At 45.3% G+C, this 12,914-nt stretch overlaps 1 long non-coding RNA gene across 1 annotated transcript in view; it reads right to left on the reverse strand.

Moving 5' to 3' along the window:
- The window catches only part of LOC118944854, a 31,677-nt gene that overhangs the window by 14,596 nt on the left and 4,167 nt on the right, over positions 1-12,914 (reverse strand). The window contains exon 2 of the long non-coding RNA XR_005040232.1: positions 5,820-5,989. This is a non-coding gene — a long non-coding RNA (uncharacterized LOC118944854). The remainder of the gene's footprint in view (positions 1-5,819; positions 5,990-12,914) is intronic.

Below are 12,914 nucleotides of genomic sequence, written 5' to 3' on the forward strand. Positions count from 1 at the left end.
TCCCTCCCAGTAGACTCATCCAAGTATGCTTCTCAATAAGACCACTCCCACTAAGGTACCTTACTATAATTTATTATAATTTTTTTATTTATTAAAATGGTCAAAACGAAAGAAATTGCTTCTTAGCAAAGGGAAATTTCTCAAGCAAGAATTTTGCTAGGACTGTCTGGGACTGGTCTTATTGAGAGGCATTGGCACTTCCTTGCTACCCAGTTGCAATGGGCCTTTAGCTGTTTAACTTACAGCCCATGATGCCAATATATTAATGCCACATTGATTTCATTCCATAATCCCAGATGAAATCAGCTCCCTCTCCCTCTGTCCCGTCAGGTAAACATCATCCCTCACATCTGCAATCTGCCCTCCCTCAAAATAAGATACCTATACCAACGTTTATGCTTTCCAGACAATTAAACCAATTAGAACGTTTCATTCCAGATGCATTTCAGTAGCCTCTTTGACCTTATTATTGGAATACACATGCAATCGAGTTGCCATAAACGGGTGTAGGTTTAGTTCCTCCTCTTTCCTGCATGTCTTTCAATTGAGAAAAACTAAGAATTAATGGACAATCATATTTGTCCCAACTAAAAAAAATACAAATACAACAACAGCATTGATATTTGAAAGTATTGGCATTCATTAACTCTCATTGATGTATTCACTGAGTGCTTCTCTGTTGCTGGAATGAGTTGTGGAAACCGTCCTAACTGCATGCAGTCGTTCGCCACAGAGTCGAGTGTGTCTTGTGGATATTCTTTAGCTTTCCGCATGCCTCGTACAGCACAAAACCTGTGGAATGCAAGGCTTTGGAGAGGCTCTCAATAGCTCTGCGGCCATACTCACAATGAGTGTTTTGGGGCTCTGATTCACATAAGCCTTTACATATTCCCTCAGTGAAATATAAGGGTCAAAAAACATGCCTCAGAAAAGGGCCATCTGCTCTCCAATTCTCTATATAATCTGTTATACTTCGTATAATATATTGATGATACCAAGTCAATGTTGCTTTCCCTCCTGTGTAGATATATATTTAAGGTGGGAAATTCCTAGCATACTTCAGCTGTTTGTCTTCCCTAATGTTTGGGTATGTATGGGTGGATGGTATCTTAGCTGTATGCTGCAACATTATAAGAAAATCCAGCCAGCCACGTCTCAATTTCCTCTCCCTTTTCCATGGCTGCATGCAGAAAAGGCCCCGCAGTCCTCTGCTGCAGGCCCCTTTCATGTCCATCCTCATGACGTTCAACGACAAGCTTATAATCAATTAGCAATTTCTCCTTCAATTAAACGTAATTTATTACTGATGATGGTTGGAATATGATGGTCTCTTTCACTGTGCCACAGTCCTCTTTATAGAGATTATGTGATTATGCATGGACTCTTTATTTTCAACAGTAGGTCATTTGGTGACTTTAATAAGACACTTTTACATTCTTGTCCGGCCTTCAGTAAAAAACACTATGGGCTGTAAGCTAACCATGTTGTCATAGAAACTGCTGGCATGTATATAATGTCTCTTAACAGTCTCAGGAGGGTTTCTTACTTGGGATGCTGCTTCCTCTTTCAGAGTTTCTGCATTGGTTGTGAAACAACAAAGTGGGGAAATTTTTGTTGGACTCGAAGTAATTGCTTTCATTAAATGCTGGATAAATAGCAATTGCTGGTATGGTGGCGTCCAGCAGAGTTTGAGCACACAGGGTTAATCAGAGTCAGTGCTGGCTGGAAACCTTCCCAGTATCATGGCTCTCAGCCAGTCACCAAAGCTTATAGTCACTTAGTACAAAACTTCTCAGATCAAGATGAATAGACCCACTGTCTGCAAGATACACAATCCCTACAAATTAGAATAATATATGCATTTGTCATTATTGATTTATTTGGATGTTCTTCTGCTGCACCAATCTATTAGCATAATTTAGTGAATATCTTTAGAAAGTAACTTTTGTAGATATATACAGATCTTCCATAAAACATTGTCAGAATGAAAACCCCATCATCTTGTCTTATTTAATTTAACAATTTTGTTTTCATATAAATCTGAATTTAAACTGAAACATTTGGTGTCACTTGACTTTCAGCTGCATTTGTCCTGCAAACACATCCCTGCTGCGCAATGCTTAGAATAGGAAAATAGATAATTTGGAAAGACAGCAGTGAAGTTCAAGCTAGCGAATAAGTGAAGGGCCTGTTTCATAGATTTACTTTTGTGAGTATTAAGATGGGACCTGGTGAAAAATGATGCATGCTTTTACTCTTCTGAAACCTGGCAACTGAGAGGAGAAAAAATCTTTGCAGAACTCCATCTTGAAGAACAAAAGAGCTGGACACATTTAGCTGGATTGCAGTGAGTTTTGTGTCCCAGGCACATGAAGTCTATCACGGAAACATATTGTATCGAAATAGTTTTGAGGAGAATACTGGGGATGAAAGAGAAAGGGTCTCTTTGATCAGGGCCCTGGGGTCCCCGGCTCCCCGAGCGCAGTCAGACTGGCTGCAAGGCGTTATTCACATTCAGCTAGACACACTTACATTGCCTGTGAATGAAATTAGCATATTTGTAATTTATCACATTTTTGTTGAACTTTTTTGTTTCGTTATGCAAGCTAAAAAGTTGACTAAATGAAAGTAGATCCATCATCATCGGAGAGAGTGTTGCGATCAACAGTTTCCCAAAAGGCAGAGAACGCGTTAATCAAAATCTCTGTTTTTGATGAGATGTGGAACAAATTAGTTCCTAGCATAACTTTTAAAACATACTTTCAAACGGTTTGTTGTGGAAATGTCCTAATATGCCTTTTATTTTATTTTTGAATGAGAAACCTTATGTTTGTAGACTAATCAGTAACTGTCAGGAATAAAGCAGGTCTACCAAAAATGTTTAATCGCTTAATTACGTGTAACGGCATGACAATTATTGTAATGAATCTTTATAGGACATATGGCTGTAGAAAGATATATATATATATGTGTATAATGTTTAAATTCAAATCCAAACGCGTTGTCTTGTGATTTTATGAACTCAGAACTTCCAACCCAAACTTTTACTGCATCCTTGACGTGAAAGAGCGTCAATGAAAGGACAGTAATATTTCATATGGGGCAAGCAAAAGCTGTGTACAATGCCTCATATTAAGCACGATATCCACTCCTCTTTCAGTCGAACAAAGGTCATAGCAAGACGTCTTTATGGCTAATTCAGTCAAAAGCCCATGTCCCATTCCCCCGTGGAAAGGTCAGTGTTGTTGTGTTTGGTCCACCAAGGGGGCTTTTCAAGCCAGCTGTCTGTCATTGCCCAGCTATTGGGTGAGCGCACACTCTCATGCTTGTTATATTGCTATATAGGGTTACTGATTAAAACATTCTGCAATAAAGAACTTAATTATTTACAATACTTGTGTAGCATATACAACAAAATCACCAACATAATTAAAATGGAGGTACAGTTTGAGTTCTTATTTCTACTAAATTAAACAATTCAAACAATGTTATTGGCCTGTAATAGAGGATACCACTCAGATATTCTATACTATTATCAAAAACTAAATATACAAAAGTATGTGGACACACCTTCAAATTAGTGGATTCGGCTATTTCAGCTACACCTGTTGCTGACAGGCAGGGGTGGAAAAATAATCCAATGTAAATTTTTTTTACATGTATTTATTTAACCTTTATTTAACCAGGTAGGCTAGTTGAGAACAAGTTCTCATTTGCAACTGCGACCTGGCCAAGATAAAGCAAAGCAGTGTGACACAGACAACAACACAGAGTTACACATGGAGTAAAAAAACTACTTAAGGGTCTCCCAAGCGGCGCTGTGGTCTAAGGCACTGCATCGCAGTGCTAGCTGTGCCTCTAGAGATCCCGGTTCAAGTCCAGGCTGCCGGCCGCGACTGGGAGACCCATGGGGCGGCACACAATTGGCCAGCAGGGATGTCCTTGTCCCATCGCGCTCTAGTTACTCCCGTGGCAGGCTGGGCGCATGCACGCTGAAACAGTCACCAGGTCTACTGTGTTTCCTCCGAGACATTGGTGTGGCTGGCTTCCGGGTGTGACTTTGTTGGGTCGTGTTTCGGGAGACGCATGGCTCTTGACCTTTGCCTCTCCCGAGTCCCTACGGGAGATGCTGCGATGAGACAAGGCTGTAACTACCAATTGGATACCATGAAATTGGGGGGAAAAAGGGGTAAACAAAGAAAAGTTGTACTTATAGTATTTTTACTTAAGTACTTTACACCACTGCTGACAGGTGTTTAAAATCGAGCGCACAGCCATGCAATCTCAATTGACAAACAGTGGCAGTAGAATGTTCTTACTGAAAAGCTCAGTGACTTTCAACGGGGCACCGTCATAGGATACCACTTTTCCAACAAGTAATTTCGTCAAATTTCTGCCCTGCTAGAGCTGTCCCAGTCAACTGTAAGTGATTATTGTGAAGTGGAAACGTCTAAGAGCAACAATGGCTCGGCCACAAAATGGTAGGCCACACAAACTCACAGAACGGGACTGCAGAGTGCTGAAGCGTATAAAAATTGTCTGTCCTTGGTTGCAACACTCACTACAGAGTTCCGAAATGCCTCTGGAAGCAACGTCAGCAGAATAACTGTTCGTCGAGAGCTTCCTGAAATGGTTTTCAATGGCCGAGCAGCCACACACAAGCCCCTAACAAGTCCGGGTTAAGGATTTGGGGAAGGTTTGGCCGGGGGATCAAATAAGTCAAGGTTAAATAAAAAATAAAAATAAATATCACCATGTGCAATGCCAAACATCGGCTGGAGTGGTGTAAAGCTTGCCGCCATTGGACTCTTGAGTAGAAACGCATTCTCTGGAGTGATGAATCATGCTTGATCATATGGCAGGTCGAAAGGACAAATCTGGATTTGGCGGATGCCAGGAGAACGCTACCTGCCCGAATGCATAGTGCCACCTGTAAAGTTTGGTGGAGGAGGAATAATGGTCTGGGGTTGTTTTTCATGGTTGTGCTAGGCCCCCTAGTTCCAGTGAAGGGAAATCTTAACGCTAAAGCATACAATGACATTCTAGATGATTCTGTGCTTCCAGCTTCGTAGCAACAGTTTGGGGAAGGCCCTTTCCTGTTTCATCATAACAATGCCCCCGTGCACAAAGTGAGGTCCATACAGAAATGATTTGTCGAGATCGGTGTTGAAGAACATGACAGACCTGCACACAACCCTGACCTCCACCCCATTGAACACCTTTGAGATGAATTGGAATGCCGACTGCGAGCCAGGCCTAATCGCCCAGCATCAGTGCCCAACCTCACTAATGCTCTTGTTGCTGAATGGAAGCAAGTCCCTGCAGCAATGTTCTAACATCTAGTGGAATGCCTTCCCAGAAGAGTGGAGGCTGTTATAGCAGCAGAGAGGGGGACCAATTTTGTTGTTACAGCCTGCATTTCAATGGATTACATTTAGATTGTTTTGTCACTGGCCTACACACAAACACCTAATATCTAATAACGTAAAAGTGGAATGATTATTTTTCCATTTTTTTTTACAAATGAATTACAAATTTAAAGCTGAAATGTATTGAGTCACTAAGTATTCAACCCTTTTGTTATGGCAAAGTTACATAAGTTCAAGAGTAAAAATTTGCTAAACAAATCACATACAGTTGTATTCGGACGTTTACATACACTTAGGTTGGAGTCATTAAAACTTGTTTTTCAACCACTCCACAAATGTATTGTTAACAAACTATACTATTTTAGCAAGTCAGTTAGGACATATACTTTGTATATACATATACCCCCCCCTCGCAAGGGGCGCCACCTGGCGTCCTACCTGGGCACATACCTGGTTGAACGGGGTGCCGGTGTTAGAAATCAGCGATGAGGCATTGGTCCAGGATGTCCCTAGCAGGGACTCAGCACCTCTCCTCCAGGCCATAACCCTCCCAGTCAACCAGGAGACGCCTCACCGTGTACGCTGGTTGTCCATCGATGAGACGGGGGAGAGTGGTGGGCCTGGAAACAGGAGACAGAGGGCTGTGAGCCATAGGTTTGATTTTAAACACATGAAAAGTGGGATGTATACGGAAGGTTACGGGGCAACAGAAGACTAACAGCAGAGGCGCTAATGACTTTGGAGATGGGGAAAGGACCAATTAACCGGGGGGAAAGTTTGCGAGATGATACCGGGGAGCCGGGGTCCGGTGGTGGTCCGCTTGTCATCAACACCTGGAGGTGGTCTTGAAAAGGGCCGACCGGGCTCTCTTCCAGGTATGATGACAGCGGTGAACAAACATCTGGGCCGAAGGTATGCCGACCTCTTTCTCAGGAAAGAGCGGGGGCTGATAGCCCAGGGAACACTCAAAGGGCAAGAGACCCATGGCAAAGCAAGGAAGAGTGTTGCGGGTGTATTCGACACTAGTTGCTGGCTTCAGGTGCTGGGGTTGGCGGAGACCAGGCAGCGAAGAGTCATTTCCAAGTCTTGGTTGGCTCACTCCGACTGTGTGTTGGACTGGGGTGGAGCCCGGAGGATGGGGTTGTTGCCATCAGATGGGTAGAGACCTGTGACAAAGTACAGGGCTATGTGAGACCAGGGATGGTGAGGAACAGGCAGAACTTGAAGGAGACCAGCCAGAGCTTGCCGTGGAGTCTTGTTCTGCGCACAGACCATGCATGCGGCGACAAATGCAGAGACGTCAGGAATAATGGTAGGCCACCAAAAGCATTGTCGCTCAAAGGCCAGGGTCTGACGGGAGCCCAGGTGGCAGGCAAGCCTGGAGGAGTGGGCCCCCTTCAGGACCGAGGAGCGGACCGCATCAGGAAGAAACATCCAGTTATCTGGGCCACCCTCAAGGTTCGGCTGGGAACACTGTGCCTCACAAACCAGCTTCCCTATCCCCCAGCTGAGTGCCGTCACCGGGCATGAGGTGGAAAGGATTTTCTTGGGATCCTGTGTTGTAGCCATGGGGCTATAGCAGTGTGACAGCGCATACTGCTTGACATTCTTGGATCCTGGTTGGTATGAGAGGGAGAAGTTGAACCGGGTAAAAAGCAGGCCCATCTAGCTTGCCTAGAATTGAGATGCTTGCGGAGATATTCCAGGTTCATGTGGTTGGTACCACACAATGAACGGATGTTCCGTCCCCTCTAGCCAGTGCCGCCACTCCTCCAACGCCATCTTCACCGCAAGATGCTCACGATTCCCCAGATCCTAGTTCCTCTCCGTGGCGTTGAGGCGATGGGAGAAGAAGGTGCAGGGAAGTAACTTGAGGTCAAAGGCAGAACGCTGGGACAGGACAGCCCCCACTCTGGCATCCAAAGCATCGGTCTCCGCCATGAACTGGCGGGACGGGTCAGGATGAACCAGGATGGGAGCTGTGGTGAAACGTTGTTTGAGTTCCCGGAATGCCCGGTCAGCAGCAGGCGACCACATGAACGGAACCTTGGGAGAGGTGAGTGCAGACAGGGGCGAAGCCATGGTGCTGTAACTCTGGATAAAGCGGCGATAAAAGTAGCCAAATCCCAGGAAACGTTGCAGCTGCACCCTGGACATAGGCTGAGGCCATTCCAACACTGATCTCACCTTCCCGGGATCCATCTGCACACTCCCTGCAGCGATGATGTAACCCAGGAAGTGGATGGTGAAGCGATGGAATTCACACTTCTCCGCTTTCACAAAAATCTGCATCTCCAAGAGGTGTTAGAGAACCTGTCGGACGTGGAGCATGTCTTCTTGGGCGGAGCGGGTGAATACAAGGATTTTGTCGAGGTAGACGAAGACGAACCGGTTCAACATGTCACAGAGAACATCATTGACCAGAGCCTGGAACACAGCAGGGGTTTTGGCAAGGCCAAATGGCATGACCAGATACTCATAGTGACCGCTGGCTGTGTTGAAGGCAGTCTTCCACTTGTCCCCTTCCCGTATCCGCACCAGGTGGTAGGTATTCCGTAGGGCCAGCATGGAGAACATGGTGTCCCCCTGAAGCGGCGCGAAGGCCGAGGAGATGAGTGGTAATGGGTAGCGGTTCTTCACCGTGATGACATTGAGACTCCGGTAGTCGATACATGGGTGCAGGTTTTTGCCCTTCTCCACAAAGAAGAACCCTGCGCTGGCGGAGGAGGCAGAAGGACGGATGAACCCTGCAGCTAGGGAGTCCTCAATGTTGGTCTCCATTGCCTAGATCTACGGATCCGACAGAGTACAGTCGTCCCCGGGGCAGAGTGTCTGGGAGAAAGTCAATCCTGCAGTCACAGGGTCGGTGTGGCTGAAGCGAAGTGGCCCAGGTCTTACTAAACACCTCCCGAAGGTCCTGGTACTCCGCAGGAATGGCGGAGAGGTCCGGGGTACCTTCCGAGCCCCCAGGAAGACGTCCCGGGGCAGGCTGCACTGACTTCAGGCACTGAGTGTGGCGGAACAGGCTCCAACCCATGATGGCACCAGCAGACCAATCAATAAGCGGATTGTGTCGCTGCAGTCAAGAGAATCCCAATACCACAGGAACCTGAGGAAACCTCTAGGCTACGTGGGACGCTACTGTCCCACCTGACCAACACTGGTGAAATGGCGGGGGCGCCAAATTCAAATTAAATGACTATAAATATTCAACTTTATGAAATCAAACATGCAATACAACCAAATTAAAGCTACACTTGTTGTTAATCCAGCCAACGTGTCAGATTTCAAAAAGGCTTTACGACGAAAGCAAACCATGCTATTTTCTGGAGGACAGCACCCCATCAAACAAACACAGACAATCATATTTCATCCCGCCAGGCGTGACACGAAACTCAGAAATAAAGATATAATTAATGCCTTACCTTTGACGAGCTTCTTCTGTTGGCACTCCAATATGTCCAATAAACATCACAAATGGTCCTTTTGTTCGATTAATTCCATCATTATATATCCAAAATATCCATTTATTTGGCGCGTTTGATCCAGAAAAACACAGGTTCCAAATTGTTTAACATGACTACAAAATATCTCATAAATTACCTGTAATCTTTGTCCAAACATTTCAAACAACTTTCCTAATGCAACTTTAGATATTTTTTAACATAAATAATCAATCAAATTTAATACGGGATAAACAGTGTTCAATACCGGAGGAAAACAGGTCACGCACCTCTATCAAACAATACACTTCCCTCGAGCCTCGTTCTGAACAGGGCTACTTCTTAATTTATCAAAGGAAAAACATCAACCAATTTCTAAGACTGTTGACATCCAGTGGAAGCGATAGGAACTGCAAGCAACTGCCTTAGAAATCTAGAATCCCAATGAAAAGTGAGTGAACTCAAAAATGTTTTTCCTGGATGGTTTGTCCTCAAGGTTTCCCCTGCCAAATAAGTTCTGTTATACTCACAGACATCATTCAAACAGTTTTGAAAACTTCAGAGTGTTTTCTATCCAAATCTACTAATAATATGCATATCCTAGCTTCTGGGCCTGAGTATCAGGCAGTTTACTTTGAGCATGTTTTTCATCTGGACATGAAAAAATACTGCCCCCTATCCCAAAGAAGTTAATGAGCAGGAATTGGATTGTCTCGCTGTGGTTCCCTGACACCCATAGGTTGATGGGGTGGCATTATGGGTGACCTGGCCTATAGAGTGCCTGTCCAGCGCTCTAACATCCATGGGAATGGAGAGGGGCTGAGTGGGGATGCCTAGCTCGGACGACATGATAGCGTCCATTAAGCTCTCATTAGCCCCAAAGTCGATGAGTACCCAAAAAGATTTCAACTGGTTTCCCCACAGCAAAATGGCATGAAAAGGGATGCGAGTAAGGGGAGAGGAAAAGTGATCCTTATGACCCACCAGAGTGCACGCTCCTACCGGTGGCCCTGGTCTTTTAGTGGACAGGTGGTGACAAAATGGCCAGTAGTTCCGCAATACAGGCAACTCTTAGTGTGAATCATGTATAGTTGTTCAGCTGCCTAGTTGCATTGGCTTGGGAAGAGGTTAATCGGCAGCCTTCGGAGACTCGGGGGAACTCGGGGGAACTCGGGTAGCCTCGGGTTCTCTCGGCAACTGAGCTGTCGGGGACTTCCGGGATGCCTCAGAGGCGAGGTGGAATCCTTGGGTGAGCGAAATCAAATCTCCTCTCCTTCCTTCATTCCCGTAGTCGCCCATGGATGCGAATGGTGGTTCCCCGGCCGCAAGCTCGTCCTTTACTTCCTCCGATACTCTGTGCAGGAACATGTCGAACAGTGCTTCCAGGTTCCTAGGCACTCTCAGCTGCCAACGTGCGGAAATCCACCACATAGTCTGTCACACTGCGGGAGTCTTGTCGAAGCTGGAGTAATTTCCGGGCAGCCTCTCTCCCGGACAATGGAGTATCAAACTTTCTTTACCTCCACCACAAACTCCTCCAGACTGAAGCATATGCCGACTGCTGTTCCCATACTGCCCTGCCGTAGCCCAGGCGAGAGCCCTCCAGGACATCAGCGTGATGAGGTATGCTATCTTAGAGCAGTCCGGGGGAAGGAGGAGGGCTGCAACTCGATAATGAGGGAAAACTGTGCGAGAAACGCCCGACAGGTGTCCGACTCACCATCAAAGTGTTCCGTGGGAGGTAAACAGGGTTCCTGGGAAACTGGGGTGGCTGATGTGGCGACGCTGCTAACAGCCGGGTTACTGAGGGGCTGGGAGGTTACCGTCATAGTAGGCTTCCTAACAGGCAACCCACAATGTGTTCAACGTTCGGTCATGGCGTTCGGCCAAGGCCTGGAACCATTCCATAAGACCATGAAGCATGAGTTGGCATGGCGGAGCTGGTCTACTGGGTCAGTCATGGCCAGTTCGTATCACGTTTTAGGGAATACCCAGATGCAGACAGTGTTGAAGTAACAAAAGTTTATTACTAGAACAGGGTCAGGCAAAACAACTGGTCAAGGGCAGGCAGAGGTCAGCAATCCAGGACAGTGTGACAAGGTACAGGGTCAAGGCAGGCAAAATGATCCAAACCAGGAAAACTACAACACAGGAATTATAGAAAGACAGGAGCAAGGGAAAAAACGCTGGTAGGCTTGACGGACAAAGCGAACTGGCAACAGACAAACAGAGAACACAGGTAGAAATACACTGGGGATTATAGGGTAGGTGGGCGACACCTGGAGGGGGGTGGAGAGAAGCACAAAGACAGGTGAAACAGATCAGGGTGTGACAGTACACGGGGGCGCCGCCTGGCGTCCTACCTGGGCGCATACCTGATTGACCGGACTGTTATAGTTATATTTCTATTTATGCCCTGTTTATCAAGTGTTGGAATTTTTTTTTTTTTTTAATAAAAAAAACAACTGCCTGGCTTTCTTGATGCCTATAGTATCCTCTGATATGCAATCTGGTTCTGCTTCAGGTTTTTCACTGCAACATTAAAGGTCCTCAATGATGTCACCACTGGCCTTGATTCTAAGCAATGTTGTGTTGCTATTTTTATTGGCTTGGACAAAGATTTTGATACGGTAAACCATTCCATTCTTGTGGGCCGGCTAAGGGGTATAGGTGTCTCGGATAGGTCTTTGGCCTGGTTTGCTAACTATCTTTGAGAGAGATAAAGACCATCTCTCTCAAAGAGTGCAGTGTATAAAGTCAGAACATCTGCTGTCACAGACATTGCCCAAGGGAGTACCCCAAGGCTCAATCCTAACAAATGTTTGAATTTTTCTTCAACTTTGACATTAGAGTATTTTGTGTAGATCGTTGACAAAAAATGACATACAGTGTATAGTGCATTCAGATAGTATTCATAGCCCTTGACTTTTTCACATTTTTTTTTACGTTACAGCCATATTTCAAAATTGATTAAATTGTTTTTCCCCCCTCATTAATCTACACACAATACCCCATAAAAAACTTTACTTCGCTCCATTCACCTTTCCTTCGATCATGACTTGTCTCCCAGTCCCTGCCGCTGAAAAACATACCCACAGCATGATGCTGCCACCACCAAGCTTCACCGTAGGGATGGTGCCATTTTTCCTCCATGCGTGACGCTTGGCATTCAGGCCAAAGAGTTCAATCTTGGTTTCATCAGACCAGAGAATATTGTTTATCATGGTCTGAAAGTCTTTAGGTGCCTTTTGGCAAACTCTAAACGGGCTGTCGTGTCTTTTACTGAGGAGTGGCTTCCGTCTGGCCACTCAACCATAAAGGCCTGATTGGTGGAGTGCTGCAGAGATGGTTGTCTTTCTGGAAGGTTCTCCCATCTCCACAGAGGAACGCACAGTGACCATCAGATTATTGGTCACCTCCCTGACGAAGGCCCTTCTCCCCAGATTGCCCAGTTTGGCCAGACGGCCAGCTCTAGGGAAGAGTCTTGGTGGTTCCAATCTTCTTCCATTTAACAATTATGGAGGCCACTGTGTTCTTGGGGACCTTCAATGCTGCAGACATTTTTTGGTACCCTTCCCCAGATCTGTGCCTCGACACAATCCTGTCTCGGAGCTAAATGGACTATTCCTTCGACCTCATGTCTTGGTTTATGCTCAGACATGCACTGTCAAATGTGGGACCTTATATAAACAGGTGTGTGCCTTTCCAAATCATGTCAAATCAATTGAATTGACGACAGGTGTACTCCAATCAAGTCATAGAAAAATCTCACTGATGATCAATGGAAACAGGATGCACCTGAGCTCAATTTCAAATCTCAAAGGGTCTGAATAGTATGTAAATAAGTTATTTCTGTTTTAAAATATATATATACATTTGCAAAAATGTCTAAAAACCCGTTTTCGCTTTGTAATTGTGGGGTATTGTGTGTAGATTGATGAGAAAAATAATAATTGTATCAATTTTAGAATATGGCTGTTAATTAAGTAACAAAATGTGGAAAAAGTCGAGGGGTCTGAATACTTTCGAATATACTATATATAGTCTTCACCGCACTGGCTTGAGTATCCATTAAAGTTAAGACGTCCTTTCACTTTCACTC

The sequence above is a fragment of the Oncorhynchus mykiss genome, chromosome 28 (genome assembly GCF_013265735.2).
Source record: "Oncorhynchus mykiss isolate Arlee chromosome 28, USDA_OmykA_1.1, whole genome shotgun sequence".
Classification (NCBI taxonomy): domain Eukaryota; kingdom Metazoa; phylum Chordata; class Actinopteri; order Salmoniformes; family Salmonidae; genus Oncorhynchus; species Oncorhynchus mykiss.